At 44.0% G+C, this 15,917-nt stretch overlaps 1 protein-coding gene and 1 pseudogene across 1 annotated transcript in view; both read right to left on the bottom strand.

Moving 5' to 3' along the window:
* CCDC146 (coiled-coil domain containing 146) overlaps window positions 1-15,917 on the bottom strand; it is a 136,869-nt gene that overhangs the window by 51,274 nt on the left and 69,678 nt on the right. The gene's annotated exons all lie outside the window — the stretch shown is intronic.
* LOC105978589 lies at window positions 318-1,396 on the bottom strand (annotated as a pseudogene).

Genomic DNA, 15,917 nt, shown 5'->3' with positions numbered 1-15,917 from the left:
TATGTTGCCATCATCATTCTCAAAACATTTTCTTTCTACTTGAGCCCTTGGTATCAGCTTCTCATTTTTCCCTCCTTCCCCCACCCACCCTACCCCTCCCATCCTCCCTCCCTCATGAACCCTTGAGAATTTATAAATTGTTATTTTTTCAGGGACATGAAATTTCTTTTGGGGGCGTGACGGAAATGTTTTAACATTATGTATGCGATAGTTGCAAAACTCTGTGTACTAAATATTCTTGAATTGTGCATTTAAAATTGGTAGATTTTTTTTAAGGTTAAACAATAGTTTATTGAGGCTCGCCCTCCCAGGGAATACTAGTATTGTGTCTTTTGCCACTTGTAGATCCTGTGTGCGAGGCACCGGGAAGACGGAGGGCAGCAGCAGCACAGAGTACTGCTCGATGAGGCTCTTGAGGCTGGAGACACTGGCTTCCTCGTACAGCTGGACCAGGGCCGGCAGCTCCATCTCTTCATCCAGGGCTTTCACCCGCACCACCTTCTTGGCCTCCTTCTGTCCATCATTCTCCTGCAGGACCTGGCGCTGGTCTGGAGAGGCCTGCTGCAGACACTGAACCACCAGCCAGTTGCATTTGTTGTCCTGGATGTCAGTGCCAACCTTGTCTGTCACACTAGGGTCCCCAAAGAGGTCCAGGTAATCATCCTGGATCTGAAAGTACTCGCCCATCTCCAGCAGGATCCGCTTGGCATCAGCATGCTCCTTCTCCCCGTCAATGCCCGTCATGTACATGGCAGCAGCGATGGGGTGGTAAAAGGAGTAGAACGAGGCCTTTACTTGACTATGGATTTGTACCTCTTTGGGGTCAACCTGCTGAGATCCACCTTGCCCTGGGGGGCAGTGATGAGGTCCAGGGTCTGTCCTATCTCAGTCTGATAGGAACTCTCCAGGGAGAGCTCGAGTAGGTGCAGGTAGTAGGGCTGCCCCCGGCAGTAGAACTTCAACAGGTGGTAGATAGAGGATTCCAGCAGCCTGGCGTCATTGATGGCATCCAGACCTATGCCTGGCTTCTGGTACCAGCAGGGCTGCCCCCGGCGGGTGAGGGATGAATCCATTATGTCATCCAGTATCAGGAGGAAAGCTTGGAGCAACTCGACCCACCAGCCCAAGGTCAGGGCCCGCTGCAGACTGTCAGCATCCTGCTTCCTGGGCTCCACCAGCGCCTGGAACACAGCCACCACTGTCACCCCTCGGCTGTACTTGCCTCCGAGGACATTGTACTCCAGGACCTTCCTGAGCCGGGCAACAGCGTCTCCCATCTCTGGGGGCCCAGCTCATCCTCAGTCAGCACTTTGAACACATGGGAGAAGTGCTGGGTGAAATTCTGCTTTTCTTGGGCGTGAGCATCCGCTTTCTGGTCTCCGTTCATTCTGAGAGAGGAGCAACACGTTCTGTTCCAAGATGCGAGTTATTGCTTGGTCCTAAAATTGGTAGATTTTATGGCATGAAAATTACCTCAATAAAGCTGTTAAAATTAAACATGTAGACCATATTAGGAAGGAAGATTTTTAGTGTAAGCAAGTAGATGTTCAATTAGATAATCAAGAAAAGTGAAAAACTGTAACATTAAAATAAATACCAATATACACTTATGACTTAAAAATTATGTCTCCTAACTGCCCACTCATGTGGTCTAGGCACATTGTCATGCTAGCAACCAGGAGTGTGTCTCATACACAGTTCGTGGTCTCTTATGCCATTTTCCATTTCAGAAGCACACAGCAAGTCTCCAAGAAAGGACTGATTCACAGTCTGGTGCAGGGAAGATCTAGGTGAAGTGGCTCATCTTGCTCTGCCCAAGGGATAACTGTCTGTAGAATATGATCCTAGATTACATATGAGTATGTGATTATAGAGAGATAGAGAAGAATAAATCCTAAGATGCTAAAATGTTTTTCTCAGGTGTAAGAATGCGGCACTTTGATCTTTGCTCATCTGACTTTTCCAGCGATCTCTAAAGCAGATGTGCTGCTCTTTCATAAGAACAGGTTGCTCATATGTGCTGTTAAAACTAAGGACTCAGAGCAGAGTTTTGAGGTGGGGAATGCGTTGGTTAGATCTTAGTGGCAGATACAACCAGCTTCAATTTCTGGCTTAGCAAAAGCTTAGCCATTTTCCCTAAATTGAGTCCCATGTTAAACTCTAATGGCTTGAAATAGCATGGTGGGTGGGCCCAGGATCCAACACGGCAGGTGTTTTGAGAGACAGCAAAAGCACTCAGGTCGGAGTGGCTTTCTTCCCTGTGTGCAGTGTCCATCACGCCACTGCCCATGCTCTCCACCACGCTTAAAAAGCCGTAAAGGAAGCTCATAGAGCAAAACATTAGCGTTGCATTTGCAGCCTGCGGAGGCGTCCCACTGCTGTTCTGGTCCCGAGGTGTGCTGCCAGCCACAGGTCAGCAGTTTGAAAGCACCAGCTGCTCTGGGGGAGAAAGACCAAGCTTTCTACTCCATAAAGAATTAGTCTCGAAAACCCACAGGGGCAGCTCTAGCTCGTCCTGCGGGGTGGCTGCGTCAGAATTGACTCACCGGCCGTGAGTCTGGTTTTGCAGTCTACGGTACCAACAAGCAAGCTCCAAAGTCCCCTGCTACTGTCTCCATTCTGACTCACAAGTCAAGAAATGTTAAACCGTAGGTATTCGGAAAACGGTGTTTGCTAAACTTTCAGCTATGTTGGCTGGCTTGAAAAGAGAGACTCCTCTATTAAAAATAGGTTTCTCTTAAACGACCAAAGCGAAGGACAGATTTTATCCTCTTTAAAAATAAAAATTGATATTCATAAACAATTACCTGTCAAATAATAGGTTGTCTCTTTAAAACAGGGTGATCTCTGTTAAGGACCTTCGGACTTTGTTCCAGGAAGTGAAAATGCTCCATTCATTAACAGTATCAAGTATGAAAAAAGTTGCACTTTATACTACATGACACAAGTGAGTACAGAAACCAGAAGTGTCAGGCATTTAAAATGCTCTCCAAAATATAAAGCCCATTCTCAAACTGTCAAAGAATATACACAACGAAAGGTTAGATATAATGTCACAAGTTCACAAGCATGATTTCATAATAGATACTTGTGTTGCTGATCATTGCAACTGGAAGGAAACATTTACTCAACAGATTAGGTTTATTGAGAGTTCATGATTCATGGATCACATTTAATAATATGGAAAAAATGTCAAATATTGAAATTCTAGGACATTCCAGGGCAAGTAAAAGCCCAGTAAGTGCTTTCTCTGGAAGGGGTCAGCACGAGGAAACAATGAGGTGTTTGTGCTGGTGTCTGTAGCGCAGTCAGCATCTGTTCGAGGAACAGTGGTTTGGACGCCATGGCTTCAGGGTTGGGCCACTAACAAAAAACTAGAGGCTTGGACCCCTGGTGGCTCTGTGGAGAAAAATGGGGCCGTCTGCTTCTGTAAAGATGTCAAGCCTCAGCATCCCAAGAGAACACTTCTCCTTTGCCCTATAGGATCTCCATGGGTCAGAACCAACTAGAAGGCAGTGGCTCTTTTCTGTTCCCTAGTTCTTGTTGCTGCTTTGATAGAACCTATTGGTGCTACCTCATCCTCGGAAATGGCTGCTATGCTTTGAGAGACAGTCGACACATGCCGGCATACGCATCTCCCTCTTGCCCTCACCCTGTTCTGCTGGAAGTGACACCGCCATTTGAAGGTTCTTATTGAGCCTGTTGCAATACCGACTAAGCAACTTCAGTCCCTGTGTCCCTGCCGTCAGTTCTCTCCGTTGCTGACAGAGCGCTCGGTCCCGAACAGAATCTCACTGAGCTCGCCACCTCTCACAGTACCACTCTTCCGAGTCGAGTCTAGTTCACCTGGTGCACACAGGTCTCCGTTACTGAGAAGCCCTGCCTCCCTTTCCAAAACTGTCTCTTCTCTCTCCAAACCTCCTAGAGTCATTGCCGCTCTGGGATACTAATGACGTTTCCTGTAGCAGGGAGAGTAAGGACCCCTTCCCTGAGATCTCCACGGACGAATCCCCGGGACCAGTGACTAGGTTGCTTTATGTGGCAAAAGGTACTTTACAGAAATGATGATGCTTTTGACACTTGAGGTGGAATTTGAGACTAGCCTGGATTTTCCATGTGCCCTAATCCTATGAGTCCTTCAAAGTCCTTAAAAACTGGGTTAGAAAGATGTGAAGGAAGAAAAAGACAGATGTGAAGGGTCAAAAAGCCTCAACCCGTTGACCCTCCCTGGATAACTTGGGATCTGAGGAGGACCACGTGCCAAGGAACGTGAGAAGCGCTGGAAAAAGTAAAGAACTAGATTCTTCCTTAAAACCGCCCGAAAAGAATGCAGCCTCCTGACACTCTTAGCCCAACAAGACTCATGTTGGATAATGACCTGCAGAACAGTAAGATAATACATTTGTGTTGTTTATGCTGCAACATTTTTGATAACTTTTAATGTCGTACAAGAACCCGGCTACTGTACCGCACAATGAATGGCTCCCCAACCCTGCCCTGTCTTTGCAGGCTCTATCCCCAGCTGTGAGGTCTTCTCTCCCACCTGGGGACTCAGCCTTCCTTTAAAATATCTCCAGGACCACCCCACCTGTGCATCCTTCCAGTGACACACCCAGGCCGATTGGCCACATTTTTCTCTCTATGGCTTCTGTGCTTTCAGATGTATCTACTATTACACACGTCACCTCTCGGTATCACAAGTACACTTAAACAGGTCTCCATTAGGCTGTGTGCCCCTTGATGATAAGAATGCTGCTGTATTCTTCTTCACACTATAGCAGGTAGCTTGGTATCTTGTAAGTTCTTTTTTTAAAAATCAATTTATTGGGGCTCATACAATTCATCACAATACACAGATCAATTGTGTAAAGCACATCTATACATTTGTTGCCCTCATTATTCCCAAAATTCGCTTTCCTCTTGGGTTCCCGGAATCAGCTTCTTGTAAGTTCTGAATAATGTGCACTAAATTGTTGATTTAAGCTTCTACCTGGTTATTGACGTAAGCCTATCTTAAGTCCAGTGATTGTCGTGGGAAGAACTCTTTTGGCTCTCTCAGCTCCACTCCAACATATTTGTCAAAGAAGCCAGACGTACAAGGAGGAACGGAGCAAGGCAAGTTGGCCTGAACCTTGGCCAGGACGAGCACAGACTGTCTGACAGAGCGGGCCATCTCTCCCGTCTGTGAGGTTGGCAACACTCACAGGAAGAGCAGAGGGAATGGGACTGTTTTCCCACAGTTGTCTGGTTCCTCCTTTGGCGGCCAACCACAGAAACACAAGGAAGAAGACACACGCACGCATGCACGCACGCACACATGCACACGTACGTGCACGGCAAACAGGGCCTCCCAAGAGTTAGAAGTCACAATGCAATGGACTCTGTGAATGAGTAAAGCAGGTGCTTAACTACGTATAAGATTCAAAGTTAAGTTAGACTAATTTTAAGATGACATAGATAGCCCCATGAATAAAAAAACATGCCTAAGCACATACTTGAACATTGCTAATGAATGTCATTCCTTTCAAAGGACTCATATTTGTCACAATGAAACTGCCATTGATTGGAATTTAAACAATCACTTCTAGTTTAACATGATTTCTCCCAAACTTCCAAAGATCCTGGGAAGAAATGGTACAAAATTAAGAGAAGCTGTGAGCCTTGGTGGCAGGCAATGAGCTACACTGACATCCAGATGCCTCATCAAAGAGTAAAACAAAATTAAGAGCAATGGTCCAAATCGGGCCCAAGCCATAAAGCCATGAAGGGCATGCACATAGGGCCAGATCAGAACCAGAGCCAGGCATAAGAGCCGGGTTGCAACCGGTGGGATGAAGAGAGTCCCCAAATCGTTGTACTCAGAGGAGTCAGGGCCCATGGAGTAGCATGGCCTTCGGTAGTATCCTGTTGTGGGCTATGCCTCTGCCCTATCCGTCTTTAGTCCTTTACATACAACACAGAGCCCCCACTCTAGGGCACCTTTAAGGCCTTAAAGGGATTTTGTGGTGGTACTGGTGGGGTGCTGTGCAGCCAATTCCACCTCACAGAGACTCAGGGTTTCCACAGGGTGACCTACGGAGGCTTCGTGATAGAGTGGTGACATGCTGGGCTGTTAACTGCAAGGTCAGCAGGGCACAACCACTAGCCACTCCTCGCGACAAAGGATGGGGCTTTCTACTCCCATAGGGTTACACTCTCTGAAACTCACTGGGGCATTACGACCCTGTCCTGTAGGGGGACTATGAGGCAGCATCAACTGGATGGCAATGCGTTTTTGAGCGGCAATCTACGCAGGAGCAGATGATCAGATCTTTTCGCATGCAGAGCAGCTGCTGGGTTCTCATCGCTAACTTTTTGCTTAGCATCCAAGTACCAGCTAGGCTCTGTGAGGGGGTTGACAGCAACATAGTGAGAAACCTGAAACGGAGCCAGGGTCCAGAGAGACCAGGGTCTCTCTCGTTCAGGGTTACACATGTATAAAGATGTCCACAGCTGGTCAACTCTTCACCCCACTTTCTTGATTAGAGACCCAAACCACTGATGTGGTCCTAAAGGGCTGGCATGGAAAATGTGGGTCTGTGCCCAAAGGAGGTGTGCAACCCCTCCCGGCTCAGCTGTGTTACCTGAGGTCTAGGCTGTAAGTTGTCAGATAGGGACTCGGCAGCTCCCTACACAAAGAAGGCTTGGGACCTCTGATGCCCACCTTCCTGTTTCGAAGATACGTTTGCCCTTTCTAGGATTCATGTTAGGTGTCCCACGGAGTCCCTCTCAACCCATGGCTACCCCATGAATAAAGGGACAAAATACGATCCAGTCCTGCACCATCCCCATGATCCTATCAGACCACTGTGTCACAAGGGTTTCATTGACGAATATTTGGAACTGGATGACTGGCCCCTCTTCCTAGGCCATCTTAGTCTGGAGGCTCTGATGAAGCTGTTCCAATCACAGCAACACACAAGCTGACTTGAACTCAGGGCTCCTGGATGGAAGGTGAGAATCCTTCCACTGACCCTCGAGGTATTTATTCACAGGTAACTTTCGTTGGCAGGCTTCTTGTGTGTGTGTGTGTGTGTGTGGTGCCACCAGTGCCACCAGGCCCTCACTGCCCCTCCCAGAGGCAGAGATGATGGACCTCAAGTTTTTCACTACTTATCACAGAAATGTCTTTAGGAAAGAAAGCAAAAAAAAAAACAAAAACAAAAACCACAAAAACAAAACCTGAGGTTGCAATTTTAACTTCCTCGTTGATAGTACAGAACAGAAGCTTCAGCGCCAGAATGAGGATCTCAGAGTTCCACTCCTGCTCATTCACTGGTGAGGGGCTCCACATCCTGGCAGTCTCCTTAGGCAAGCGATTTAATTGTTGTTACACTGATGCAGGAAGTACTTCATGCTTTTTTACTCAACTGTAAGTGAATTTTCTTTTTTTCAATTTGGTGTTGGAATTGTTGGTTGTTCCTATACAAAAACCATTGACTTTTGTCCACAAAAATTATTATTTGCCATGAACATTGAAGCCCAAACTCATTAATTCCGAGGTCAGTCATGAACCTTCTTCTCTGTGTTCAACAAATGTTTCACTTCAGAGCAGACTGCCATCGACTCTTTCATTCACTGGATACACCCTGACCACCCTGACACTATCTGACAGTTAATGATATTCAAGGGGCAAATAAATGAGTGAGGCTACTACATCTCATACATTCCTCACTTAGAACACTAATGTGCAGTGTCTGTCCTCTCCCGGATGAGGGGCTCACTGAAGGGGCATCACTTTTCTGTCCTAAGAACCTTGCACCACATGGCATGCAGCAGCTGCGCAATACTGGTCTGAACCATATGTCAGTATGTAGCAGAGGGTGGGCGGGGCACACAGCACCAAACATATCATAGAAGGATATGCATAGAAAGATCATCAGCTTGCAGGGCGGGGTGGGTTGTGTGTGTGTATCAAGAACAGAGATCATTAATGATATTGATTGTGGGAGATTGATAGATTGGTTGAATATCTGGAGACTGCAAATCCCACATCCCTATACAGCTTGGGATAGAACATTATGAACCTTTGCATAGAAAACCTATCAAACATTTTCTCTTGACAGCTTGCCACCAGGAAAAGCCCTCAACTAAGCATGACCTACTGCAGGGGTCAGTGAATTATTTAATGTAGTTCTTCTAGGCAAAGGCTCTCTAACTCACACTAAATCAGGGGTTCTCAACCTTCCTAATGCCGTGACCCTTTAATACAGTTCCTCATGTTGTGGTGACCCCCAACCATAAAATTATTTTCATTGCTACTTCATCACTGTCATTTTTCTACTGTTATGAATCGGACAACCCCTGTGAAAGGGTCGTTCAACCCCCAAAGGGGTCGCGACCCAGAGGTTGAGAACCGCTGCACGAAATGATCTTTTCCTGCATAGGTCTGGGTAAGAATGTAGCACAGGACGCTGATAGGATTCACCAGTGAGTAATTGTTAACAGGATTCATTGTGGGTGCCAGCCTGCTGGGTATAAACTAAGTCCTTGGAGTAGGAGGGAGGAATCTTACTACCGGCGATAGCCAGAAGTGGAGCAAATACTCTGGACCCTCAAATTCCTGTGCAGTGAACCTCCTTGGTCCAGAAGACAGCTGGGACCTCAGAGGAGCAGCAGCAGCAGCAGCACCAGGAGTCAGCGCATGACACAGAGTGGTAGACTTCCCAGTCCACGGAGCAAGTAAAACTGAATGCTTTAGGGCAGAGGTTGGCTTGTGGACTGGGGTGCCAATGGGCACTTGACGTGGAGACCTGGGCTTGCTGACCCATGGAGGTGGGGCTGAGTGCCTTCAGGTTGAGGCTTTAACGAAGTGGCATGCCCTTTCCGTGTTTGTTGGTGTGTTTGTTTTTCAGCAGCTCTGAAAGAGCTCGGCCACATGTCCCGATTGATCAAATGTATTCTGGGCATTTCTTACCTGCATTGTAACCTGTCAGCTTCCATAATAAACCTTTTTTTTAAAAAAAAAATTAAATCATTTTATTGGGGGCTTGTACAACCCTTATCACAATCCATCCATCCATTGTGTCAAGTACGTTTTAAAAAATATATATTTTATTGGGGGCTCGTACAATTCCTATCACAATCCATACACACATCCACTGTGTCAAGCACATATGTACATTTGTTGCCATCATCGTTCTCAAAACATTTGCCTTCTACTTGAGCCCTTAATATCAGCTGCTCATTTTCCCCCCTCCCTCCTCCTCCCCCCTCCCTTATGAACCCTTCATAATTCATAAATTATTATTTTGTCATATGTTATACTGTCTGATGACTCCCCCCGCCCTTTCTCTGCTGTCCATCCCCCAGGGAGGAAGCTATACGTAGATTCTTGTAGTCGGTTCCCCCTTCCTACCCCACCTTCCCTCCACCCTCCAGGCATCGCCACTCTCACCACTGGTCCTGAAGGGGTCATCTGTCCTGGGTTCCCTGTGTTTCCAGTTGCTATCTGTACCAATGTACATCCTCTGGTCTAGCCAGATTTGTAAGGTAAACTTGGGATCATGATGGGGGGGTGGGGAGGGAAGGGAAGCATTTAAAGAACTAGAGAAAAGTTATGTTTCATTGTTCCTACCCTGCACCCTGACTGGCTCATCTCCTTCCCACAACCCTTCAGTAAGGGGGTGTCCAGTTGCCTACCGATGGGCTTTGAGTCACCACTCTGCACTCACCCACATTTACAATGATATGATTTTTTTGTTCTTTGATGCTGTGTCAAGCACTTTTTTACATTTGTTGCCCTCGTCATTCTCAAAACATTTGCTTTCTGCTTCAGCCCCTAGTATTCGCTCATTTCCCCCCTCTCTCCCCGCCCCCCACCCCCATGAGCCCTTGGATAATTTATAAATTATTATCATTTTGTCATATCTTACACCATCCGACGTCTCCCTTCACCCACTTCTCCACTGTCCGTCCCCCAGGAGGAGGTTATATGTAGATCCTTGTAATCTGTTCCCCCTTTCTCCCTCACCTTCCCTCCTCACTCCCGTCCATAATAACCTCTTAATCATGAATTTTGTCTGTGAGTTCTGAGCAGCCTTTGCAAGGAATTATTGAATCAAGTAGCTGAACAGTAGAGTGCTGTGGGAGATGGAGAAATAAAAATAGGGAATGATTTTTGATAAAGGACATCTACCTACAAAGATGTATAACTCAACCCATAGCTACTCAATATGAATAACTCTAGTAGATTAATGAGACCAATTTAAGTATCCAAAGGATTAAAACTACCAAATCAAAAAACCTCGGTGGTGTAGTGGTTATGTGTTGGGCTGTTAGTCACAAGATCAACAGTTCAAAACCACTAGCTTCTCAAAGGGAGAATATCTCAGACGCCCCCCCCACCCCCCAGGGTAGTTCTGCCCTATAAGGTCAATATGAGTTGGAATTGACTCAAAGGCTGTGAGTTTTGTTTTGGAATAGAAGCTTCTTAGAGGGAAATATTATAGAAATTTTAAAATAAATAAATTGATATTATAAAATGTTACATATAACTACAAAATGTAATCCTCTGAAGACTAGTCTATGCCCTAATGTGAACCAGTTGGCCACCTTATAACTGTCTTGAAATATCAAAATAGAATCATTACACAGATGGATAACAATTACAAATGGAAATGACATAACAAATTATCCAAGTATTTCCTAAGAAAAGGGAGGACTATTCAGAAATGAACAATTTTCCCAGAAATCTGATATTTAGAGACATAGTTTATTGGTTTGTCCTAGTTTTGGGAAAATCAGGAAGGAGAACTACATAATCTCACAAATTGTAATTTTAACTTTTTTGTTTCAATGGATACCAACAGTGATACCCAAGCAAAGAAAATTAAGGAATGAGAAAATCATTTAAAAGATAGATTCTAACAAACATTTCACCAAACACAGCCGTTTCTAGTTCACTAAGCTATTATGAAATATTTTAATGTTATTTCTGGCAAACTAATAGCCTTATTTCATGAAAATACAACATTTCCAGTTATTTATAGGTTACAACCATTTAGGAATATGTAACCATTTGTACAGAATATATCAGTTAATGAAAGCGAGAGAGAAGGTAAGATTGCATTTAAGATCTGAAAACACGGAAGGCTGGCCTTAACCCGCATCACCACCACATGCCAGAGGTTGCAGACCAGCAGCCAACAGGATGTTTTATTTGCATACATAATTTTTCAAAAATAGCTGTCAATATTGATAAGTTGGTAAATTTTTCTATAAAAATGGAACTTTCAAGTTCTCTTGAAAATGTATTAGATCTGATGACAAAACAGACAACAAGCAACCCGAACTGTTCGCATAGAATCAGTTTTGACCTGTGGTGACCCCTTGCATTCAAAGTAGAATGGCTCCCCATAGAGTTTGCTTGCTTGTTTGTTGCTTACAATCCTTATGAAGGCAGACGGTCAGGCCTTTCTTCTGTGAGGCTGCTGCATAAGTCTGAAGTGCCAGCCTCTGGGCTCGTAGCAAAGCTCAAACTGTTTGTGCCCTCACTGATGTAGACGGATGACACTGGGTTCCTATGCCAACCCTGCAAGCATTCGTTTCCAACAGACGGTGAATTTCAGAGGTATGAAAAGAGGCTCCCCGTCCCCTTTAAAAGGGGCACTCTCTGTCCCATTGATTTAATGTATGCACAGGTACAAACACCTAGGTGGTTTCACCCATTTATGGACCCCATAGGCATCTGAGACATATATTTACTTTTAAGTGTTTTTTTTGTATACACACACACTTACTTAAAGGTAGAATTCTGCAACAGAATTGGAGGAAGACTTATTAACAACCTACAATATGCAGATAATACAACCTTGCTTGCTGGAAATGAGGACTTGAAGTACTTGCTGATGAAATCAAGGACTGCCCCTTTCAATATGGATTATAACTTGATGTAAAGAAAACAAGCATCCTCACAACTGGACCAGCAGGTAACATTGTGATAAATGGAGAAAAGTCCGAAATTGTGTAGGATTTTATCTTGCTGGATCCACAATCAATGCTCATGGAAGCAAAAGTCAAGAGATCAAACAAGGCATTGCATTGGCTAAATCTACTGCACAAGACCTCTTTCCAGTGTTGAAAAGCAAGGATGTTACTTTGAAAACTAAGGTGCAGGGAATCCAGGGCAGATGACCCCTTTAGGACCAGTGGTGAGAGTGGTGATGCCTGGAAGGTGGAGGGAATGTAGGGTGGAAAGGGGGACCGATTATGAGAATCTACATATAACCGCCTCCCTGGGGGATGGACAGTGTAAGATATGACAAAAAAATAAATTTATAAATTATCAAGGGTTCATGAGGGAGTGGGGAGGGAGGGGAATAAATGGGGAGCTGATATTAAGGGCTCAAGTAGAAGGCAAATGTTTTGAGAATGATGATGGCAACAAATGTACAAATGTGCTTGACACAATGGAAGGATGTATGGATTGTGATAAGAGTTGTATGAGCCCCCAATAAAATGATTAAAAAAAAAGAAAACTAAGGTGCCCCTGACCCACGCCATGAGGTTTTCAATGACCTCATATACATGTGAAAGTTGGACACTGAAAAAGAAACACTGAAGAAAAATCAATGCAATTGAACTATGGTGTTGGCAAAGAATATTATGGTCTAGCAAAACAACAAACACATCTGGGTTGGCAGAAGTACAGCCAGCATGCTCCATAGAAGCAAGGGTGGGGAGACTGGCTCATGCACTTTGGAGACATGATCAGGAGAGACCGGCTCCTGGCAAAGGAGACCATGCTTGGTCAAGTAGAGGGGCAGAGGAAGGCCTTTGATGCGGTAGATCGGCATGGCCTTAAACGTAGGCTAGCACAGGACTAGGGGGTCTTCTGTTGTACCGAGGGTTGCTATAAGTCGGAACCGACTTGCTGGCATTTAACAACAACAAAGGTAGAAAGTGCTATTCAACTGATTGAGAGAATATCTCCATTTATAAAACTCTTGCACCCATTTAAAAAAACATCTTACGCCTTAGGGTTGAGTCTATTTCCAGTGCCTGTCTCTGTACATGCCTGAGCATAAGACTCTACATGCATCATCTGAAGTTTAAAACTCAATGCTTTAAGATTTCTGAGATTTCTTACTTTTACTACATTTTAGCTTCTGATAACTATGAAAACCTATACAACATGGGTTTGATATTGACCAATAAAACAACTCAAAACCAAACTCACTGCCAGCAAGCTGATTCAGACTCACGATGGGTCCATGACCGTCAGTCACTCTTTAAGGGAGTTGACAGTTTCGTCTTTCTCCTAGGTTGACCAATGCAAACATTTTCAAACATTTTCTGTTTTGCATAAGATATGCATTTTCAATTCAATAAAATATATACCCCCATGGAGCTAAAATCATTATGAAAACACTGTAAGAAAACGTGTCAGTTAAATTTTGTTAGGGCTGAAAAACAGGAAATGTACAGTTAATATAAAGAACTTTTCCTTATCTACAAACACTAATGGCTCTAAGCTGTGAATTTTGACAGAAAGGCAAATTGTAATGTGTAAAGGAAGTACAGATTAATACTGAGAAATGTATCCTAGTAGTTAATATTTCAACAGAGGTCCTAGCAAAATAGGAAATGAACATCTAGTAACGTAGCCAAATGAGGAAAATTATTTCCAGAAGGTCAAACCTCCAAAAAAACAAGCCCACAGCAGTGACTCGGAGAGAGCCAGCACACTAAGCACCAGCAAGCCAATGATTCTAAAAGTGGCGTTATTAGAACAAAAATAACTTACTCAGAAACTACATGCTTTGACTTCTGATAAGACAAAGGACTGAAAGTTCCATTAAGAAGGGGATGCTCATCTTTTTCTCCCTCTGTGTTCCGAGGTCTGCCCAGGTGGAAGGAAAAGATGCTCATGTAAGTGAGTCAACAGCATACACCTGACTGGCAACGAGACATTATTCCTTAATAAAGATTTTTTTTAAAGTCAATAATTCATTAAATGAATGTATTAAATATTTATAAAATGAGTGAATATATGAAAAACACTAATGCTTCTAATATCTTGTTGAAGTTAATGCTTAATATTTATTTGTTTACTCATTGAGAGTTTCCTCTGAGCCACGGTGCTTTACACCTGTGGGTTCATTTAATTCTCCCCACAACTCTATGAGCTCGGTAACATAATTCAAACCTATAAAAATTAATAGGAAATAATACTCAAGATGGTTGAGAAATTTGAGCAAGTTCACAAGGCTGGTGGTAATATTAGATACACTCAAGAGGTGGATACTATGTTGCTTAACTGAACCATTCAAAAGTGCATCTTTCTATTTTGGATGTTTATTGTTGTTGTTAGGTTCCATCGAGTGCTTTCAACCTATGTGCAATGTAATAAAACGCTGCCCAGTCCTGTCCTGCACCACCTTCACTATTGGGGTTACGTTCCAACTCCTCATCAGAGCTACAGTGTCCGCCTGTCTTGTGAGGAGCTCCCTCTTTGTCCCTGACTCCTCACTAAGCTCGAGGGCCGTTCACAGGGCCTGGTCTTTCCTCCATCACGTGTCCAAAGTACCTGGCCGAGTCTTGACAACCTTGCTTCTAAGGACAGCATTCTGAGGATAGTTATATGGACTTTTAGGTCAATAAAACATATTCCAATAAATACTTTAGGGATTTGTAGATACTCAATCGCAATCCTATTGTTACTCATTTTGTGTATGTGTATGCGTATGTGTGCGCTGCTCATTTTGAAGTGACTTCGAAAACTCAGAAATGAGTAGCATAATCTTTCTGATGGTATGGAGACAGGAGGAAGCACATTTAGAGTTCTGTAAGTAGTTTAGTTGTCAGGCATAAAAGGCCATGAGACCCTGCTTGATACTTGCCCTAATGAAAGGGACACAGAAGATATGGGTGCTATAGCAAAATGTGTTGAAGAATTTAGGTGGTGCCCAACTATCAGATAAAATAGCATTTGGGGTCTTAAAGACTTGTCTTCAGACAAGTAGCCATATACGTGAGATGTCAACTAAATTCACAGAGAAGAAGCGCACCATCATCAGTCACCGAAGGATTGTAACCCATATAATCTGAAGTCAAAGGAGGGATCACTATCAGCCTAAATTGTGAGACTCCGGTGTGCAGAAGGCAGTGGATGACGATGGGAGCTCCAGATTCACAGGTGGCACTAATAGAAAATTAGTCTCTGGAGAATTCTCCCTATCTAAAATTGAGGGATGGGAGGAAAGTGTTCACTAAACAGAGTGCTTGGGAAGGAGGATTACAGAAGATCAAAGGCATAAATCTGACCTAAGCAGTTATAACTTTGTCAGTAGATCCCCACTATGATGCAGGTTGAGCTGGTTTCTAAAATTTTCTCTTTGGGGTTTGTATTCTTTTGTTTGGTTGCTGTTCGTTCATATTAAGGTGCATCTCAGAGGTGTGATGTCAATGGAGGTCCGCTCTTGAAGCTGTGTCATACGCTTTTCTGTTTTTCAGTATAGGAAACCCAGGATCGATGAACCTAGAGGGTCAGTAGAATAAGGCTTGTAGGGGGAGGGGTACAGCGGGGAAAGGGGGCTCAGAGGGAGAGGATGTCAAGGTGTCCACATAGAATAAGATTGTTTGGAAACTGATTGAGGTAACAACTGCCCAATTCTACTTGATGTGGTTGAAATATGGAGTGTTTTGTGTATTAAATCTCCACTAAACAACAACAAAGGCCATGAGAGAGGTTCCCAATAGCTATAGAAGGCTAGCATGCAAAAAAAAAACAAAAACCAAACAAACAAAATACAACAAAAAACCAAAAACAGAGGAAAAGAAGGAAGAGATACTATCTATATTTCCAGTCACTCAAACTATGGAAACAAAAGAAAGTAGTCAATTAAAAAAAAAAAAAGGTGACAGGGACACTGTAT

The sequence above is a fragment of the Echinops telfairi genome, unplaced genomic scaffold, assembly GCF_000313985.2.
Source record: "Echinops telfairi isolate 266 unplaced genomic scaffold, ASM31398v2 ScPeMD7_23;HRSCAF=83, whole genome shotgun sequence".
In the NCBI taxonomy this organism is placed as follows: domain Eukaryota; kingdom Metazoa; phylum Chordata; class Mammalia; order Afrosoricida; family Tenrecidae; genus Echinops; species Echinops telfairi.
Note: the sequence above shows the minus strand (reverse complement) of the source record. Positions and strands in the feature narration are given on the sequence as shown.